The following is a 6,844-nucleotide window of genomic DNA, read 5'->3' on the forward strand; positions in this document are numbered from 1 at the left end:
TCTCTTTTCTCTATTTAAACAATTATGCATAAATACTATAAAAAATATTTTCATAAATATGACAAAAATCATTCTTTTAGCATAAAAACATCTACGCCTTGAATATGATGGAAATTCCTCTTTTCTATATTTAAATAAATATGTATAAATACTTTAAAAATATTTTTCATAAATGTAACAAAAATCATTCTTTTAGCATAAAAATGTTTATGCCTAGAATATGATGGGAATTCCTTTTTTTTGTATTAACATAATTATGCATAAAATTAAATTTTTTAAAATTTTTTTTTGCCATAGTTTTGGTGTATTTTTTGAGAATTCTCAAAATTCTACTTTTAAGTAAATACCCATAATTATGAAATGTGATAGGAACTCCTCTTTTAAACTAAAATTTTATTATGCATACATAGCATAGTTATAAACATAATTACAATTAAATCTTTTGATTATTCTTAAATATCCACTCCTCATTTCCAAAAATGTTAGCATAACCCTCTTTCAACTTAAAATGAATTAATATGATTTTTGTTAATCATAAATAAGCTTAAAGAAATTAATCATCATTTTGAACTAGATTAAATCATAAAAATACCTAATCTTTTTCTCTAGCTTGTTAAGCCTAGAGTTTTGTTTAAGATAATGAGTTTATTATTAAGAACCATTCTTCTAACAAGGACCTAACCCTAAAGATGATTAATCTTTCCAAAAAGAGAGATTTACTAATAAAAATACTATAATTAAGCATAAAAATTAGTATTAAACCATTTAAACACTATGAATCATTAGAAAGCTTGATTTTCAAAAAAAAACCATTTAATTGAAAGCTTCCCAAGCATTAGAGGGGTTGGGAAGGAGATAACCATTGATAAAGATAGAAAAACCATTGGATTAAGGCTTACTTTTGATTTTGGCTTGATTCTTTAAAGGAAGAAGTGAAGCCCACAAAGCAAGCTTTGGCTGCCATGTTGGGGAGGGTAATCTCCAAGAGAGGATGGAGAATTGTGAAGCTCCAAAGCTTCCAAAAGTAGAGACAAAATAGAGGGATAATAGAATTACTCTAAAATGAAGATAATACTGGCATGTAATTACTCAAAGATGAAAATACAAAGGAATGAGGGTCTATTTAAAGATGAGGGAGGCCACTAACCAAGTCCAACTGGGATCTAGAGGCTTCCAACTTCAATTTGAACCATTTTGGACAACAATTTCTAAGGCAAAGCTTGACAATGGGTCTCTTTGGGAGAGTAATATCTTCCAATCTATTTGGAATTAGAGAAAAGTCAAAACTATAAAGTTTTAGGAATATTAACGCTCTATTAAATAAAACTGTAAAAAACAGCCAAGTGTCCCACTTTGCACTCTAATAACTTAAAAACGAAAGAGATTTTGGCATTCTAAAGTCTCATACACTCTTGTAGAGTTTCTTATCCTCTAAAAATTTTGTCTTTATCTCAACATCTGATTCATATCACATGAAAGGATAAACTCTTCGCAAAATAGCCCCTAATGAAGGTTATACCTAAAATCTAGTCATAAACTAGTCTAATATTCTATCTTCTGATTCTTTACCCTACCAAAAGTGTTTATTCTATGAGTCATGTAGACTAAGGCGATCATGTATAATTAAGAAAGTTAAGAATTACTCATCATTAAGTGCACCCTATATCGACTCAGATTCTCTAATATACGTACTTTATTGATTTATTTGTTTAATATCAAAAGAATTTAAAGCAAAGTAATAAAAAGAAAGTGTGTGTAATTTCCCGATATATTTGAAGATGTCTTGATTAATTGGGAATCCATGTCTACTCTCCAAAAGTTATTGAAGAACTATTTGTAGATTTGGCAAGCCTCTTAGATCTGCTATGAGGGCTGCAACCTACAACAGGCATAACTTCATGCACGGTTATAAAAAACTGGTCATGTGGGTACTTAAAATTACCAAAATGTGTGCGGTCTACAACCTAGCACACGGGTAGAATCACCAAAATTAGCTGTATGTGAAAGTCAACTTCAAACATAGGTCACATTTTACTTTTTTATCAAATTTCAATTTACATGCCTATATACACACTCAAAGGCTACATTTGAGCATATTAACTAATAGAAAACTCAAACTTGAATTTTCACTTAATTTTAACACTTAGAATTTTTTATGCTGGAGACTTGCTAGAATTCATTACAAAAATCTGTAGCATCTAAAACTTAAGATTATATTTAATTATAACTTGGTTAATCTTAGAAGTATGTTACATTCTCTCCCCGTTAAGAAATCATCCTCCTTGTTGACGATAAAAAACATCTTATTATCAATCACATTAGACCTTGAGAAATATTTTTTTTCTTATTTAACTATTATACTTGATATAGTACTTGAGAAATCGTATATCTTATGTCCTTGCTCTTTTGTGTCTATGGTGTGAGAGAATTTTGATAGGAGAGAAAGCTTTATTCTTAGTGCATGTTCCTCTTATGCTTATGTTTAGAGAGGAGTGAGTGTCCTTGTATGAGGAGAGGAAACTTCATGGTGACAACTTGAGGAAGGAGGCAAAGGAGTAGAACTAGCCTACTACTAGCACATCTTAGAGTCTTGAGAGATACGAGCTTGGATTTTGATAGGTTTCCCACCACACGAGTTAAGGTAAGCATTATTGGTTGCAATAGGAGAGGGATAGTGTAACCTATAACATTGGTCCACTCACAACCCTACGCTTGGTGCTTATGCACCAAATTCCTAGGCTTGGTACTTATGCACCATTATGTTCTTATCGTTTTGTTTTGCCTATAATAAGGCATTAATGTTTTTTTATATAATCCAAAATGTACTTTATCAATGATTACGTAATGAAATCTATGTTTTGGCCTTAACGTGGTGTAAAATAGTTATCTTTAATTTGTCTATGTTTTGGCCTCAATCTTGTGTAAATTTGTTGTCTTCATCTTCACTTGCACATGCACAAGCAAAAACTACGGGGCTCCCTTACATGCACCATGGTTTATATAGTGCAAGCAAGGGGAGCCCCATGGCTTTTTTATTTTGCAAGCCTACCACGGTTCCTAGTCCGCCGTCTATAGATGGGCCAATAGTCAGGGTAGTAGCCAAGTTGGTGATTTTTGAAGCCTACAAAAATAACACCAAGTTTCTAGGCTACTAGTGGCATGGTTATACCTACATTCTTTTGTAGTGGATGGTATTAGTTGTAATGATACACACACACACACACACACACACACACACACACATATATATATATACATGCATGATGATATATACATGTATACACACACACACACACACATATACATATATGATATATATACACACACACACACACACACACACACATAAACATATGTTTACAATTCATGTAATATGTATGTACATTATGTTTTTATATATCAACAATAGTGTATATGTTTATACATAGAGAGTGGAGTGAAGAAGCATGGACATGTGAATAGAGTGAAGTCAAGCATGCAAATTTCTACATAGTGGAGCGAGGCTTGGGATGAAATCGCAAGATCAAGGTGGAGTGAAGCATGAACATGGATATATAATGGAGCTAGAGAGTAGAATCTTGGATATGGTATACATTCTTATTTTTCTATTTGAGAGGATTGATTACTTTCAATTAATTCCAATTGCACATTGGAAAGTTCTTTTTGAATTTTTATTTCAGGAAAAATCATTTTAAACATTAGGAGGATTTTTATATTCAAAAATATCTCAATTTTGAATTATCTCTCTCTAGATATTTTCTCTCTCTAGGCCGAAACATGGTAAAACAGGATCTTTCTTTTATTTCAAAGAGGGGAATAATTATAAGATCAAAAGAGGAGGTTCTTACACCTATACACCTCAAAAGCTAGAGGGAGGAATCTTACACTTATCTTTTAGTTATATTGTTGTAGAGAAGAGAAGAAGTTAGAAGAAAATTCAGCCATCCATCTATCTCTTGTGTCTTGCACTCTCTTGTATTTGTGTGTTTTCTTGCAAGAACTCAAGCTCTCTCTCTCCCTTGTATTCTAATTATGGTATCACAGCTTCAGTTTATGTGAGAGATAAGGAAGAAAGAAAGAGGCAATAACAAGTAAGAAAGGAAGCGATACACGGGTAAGAGCATCATTATCTTTTTCCCTTCTTGGTTTAGGTACAACACCCCTTGGTAGCTTCGGGAGCTACACATCGCCGATTGAGGAGTTGTCATCATAGGCTTGAAGGTTCCTCTATGGTATGTAGTACTTTTTATTGTTGTTTTGCGGCCAGATTCACATTTCGGGCATGTTTTGGTCTCTGTTCTCTTGGTAGTTTCGAAAAGTTTTGGTTCAGAACAGCCTCTGGTCAAAATCTAGTTACTATAGTGAAATAGAGCATTTTGGGAGTATAGACAAATTTTTCACATGTATTATTGACATTGGGTGTATGTACATATACTTTGGTCAATTCTCCTGACCTACGGGCGGGTTGTGCTAAAGATACTATTATGTTACAGGTTGCATACATAAATTGTCTATTGTAATTTTTTAATTATTGTAGGAAAACATGTCTAATAGAATCAATCAAATTATTAGTGAGAAGTTGGAAAAGAACAACTTCCATGCCTGGAAGTTCAGAATGACCAATTTCCTGATGGGTAAAGGATTTTGGGACTATGTGGAAGGAGACAATAAGGAGTCTCGGGAGTTGTCTAAAGAGAATACCACTCCAGCAGACATAAAGGAATTTAAGGATTGGAATGAGGGTGCAAGGAAAGTCACAGACACAATGATAGGACACACACAAGATTCCAACACTCCAGCAGTTGCATGGTAGAACCTTATGTAGATGTTCCAAATAAATACTAAGGCAAGGAAACTATAGCTTAAACAAGGGTTGCATATAGTGGAAATGAAAAGCATGTCTATTAATGAATCTCGGGGGATTCACTATATGTAAACTCTCTATATCACGTGCGTTCAAGGCCTAGTTTAAAAACCCCTTATCTGTAAATTTTTCATGAATAAAACACATCCTTTTTCTATTCAATCTATAAATACCCCCTTTAAATGGTACCCCTCTGTATGTAAATAAGGTGTAAAAAAGGGATTTTAAAAACCCCTTATGTTGAACCCACGTGCTATGCTTACATATTTATGAGTGACTCCCCCAAATAATGAATATGCTTTAAATATCAAGGGCATTGTTGAATCCCTTAATTCTATCAATGTGCTTGTGGAGAATGATGATTTGGTTAGTGTCTGTTTTGAATGGGCTTGGTTAGTGTGTGTTTTGTTGGACAGATGGTTAAGCAAGGTATGCAAGTGAGGTTTAATCCTCAAGCATGTTTTGTGAAAGACTTCAAAAATTAGTGTCTCTTGGTTGTAAAGAGTAACACAAATGGCAGGATGTTTATTTCGGATGTGAACATACCTAAAGTAAAGGTAGCCATGTTTGCACATGGAACAGATGTCATTGCAGATATTGATGTATGGCACAAGTGCATTGGTCATGTGAATGTACAGTGATTGAAGTCTATGCAAGCCCAAAATATTGTTGTAGGTTTGCCAAAGTTTAAGGTTGATGGCATGCATAAAGTATGTGAATCATACGAGCGTAAGCAAGCCAAATATGCTTTCCCACATGAAAAGCATGTCAGTGCAAGGCCATTAGATTTTATACATTCAGATGTATGGGGATTGGCCAAGATTGCAAAAATTGTAGATTGTAGTTATTATGTTACATTCATTAATGAGACCACGATAGGAAAGTGTGGGTTTACTTCAAAAAAGAAAAAAGTGAGGTGTTTTCTCACTTTCAAAGATTTAAAGCCTTGTTCAAGAAGGAAAAAGGAATGGAAATAAAATGCTAGAGATCAAATGGTGGAGAAGAATATTTCTCCGATGAGTTCAATGATTTCTTGAGAAAGTAGGAAATCGAGAGAAAGTTTATGTGTACGTACACTCCGCAACATAATGGTATTGCAGAAAGGGAAAATATACACATTGGAGAAGTGGCACATGTCTTGATGGATGAAGAGAATATGCCACATTATTTTTAGGCAAAAGCAGTAGTAACTACTATGTACATTATGAACAGGACACCTACTATAAGCTGTTCATCGTATGACGCCCGAACATAAGTTTACAGTAAGACTAGATGTATCTCACTTGAAAGTGTTTCGGTGTATTTCATATGTATATGTCCCTGATAAAGTAAGAACAAAATTGGATCCAAAAGAAAAGAAACGCATCTTTATTGACTACGTTATGGAGAAAAAAGGTTATAGATGCTATAACCCTACCACTCGTGAGATGTGAGAAAGCAAAGATGTTGTTTTTGAGATGAGATGAGTAGTTGGTATGCACTGGCATTGAAGAAAACACAAGATGAAGATGTAAGGACTGTTTATGATGCACCACATGTAGAGAAGTAATCACAGAGATTCTTAGTGGACCTTGAGAGTCCTCTAGCAATAGATCCAAGCTTAGCCCATGTTTAGGCATGCTCAGGATAGTTGTTGGTACACAAGTATCATGCAAAGGGAAGGAAAAGGTAAATTAACCTTTTTTCCCTGATCTGTCAGCAGGTCACTCATATGTGGTGATGGTTTCTCTAATGGCTTTGAGCAGAGCCTTGATGAGGAGCTTGGCATTCCGTCTATGGTTACTCTCGGTGTAAGGAGAACCAAGACTGTTTTTAGAATAGGTAGTGATCCAGGTGTACGCAGGTCTACGAGGCTTAGGTACCCTATTGAGACAAGTTGAGATATTATGAGTATATATTCCATCAGTATGCCTACATGGTTAAAGAAATAAAAGAAATTGAGCCTAGTTGTTTTGAGCAGGCACTTGGAAATAAGAAATG

The sequence above is a fragment of the Cibotium barometz genome, chromosome 44, assembly GCF_041138505.1.
Source record: "Cibotium barometz isolate CiBa-2024 chromosome 44, ASM4113850v1, whole genome shotgun sequence".
Classification (NCBI taxonomy): Eukaryota; Viridiplantae; Streptophyta; class Polypodiopsida; order Cyatheales; family Cibotiaceae; genus Cibotium; species Cibotium barometz.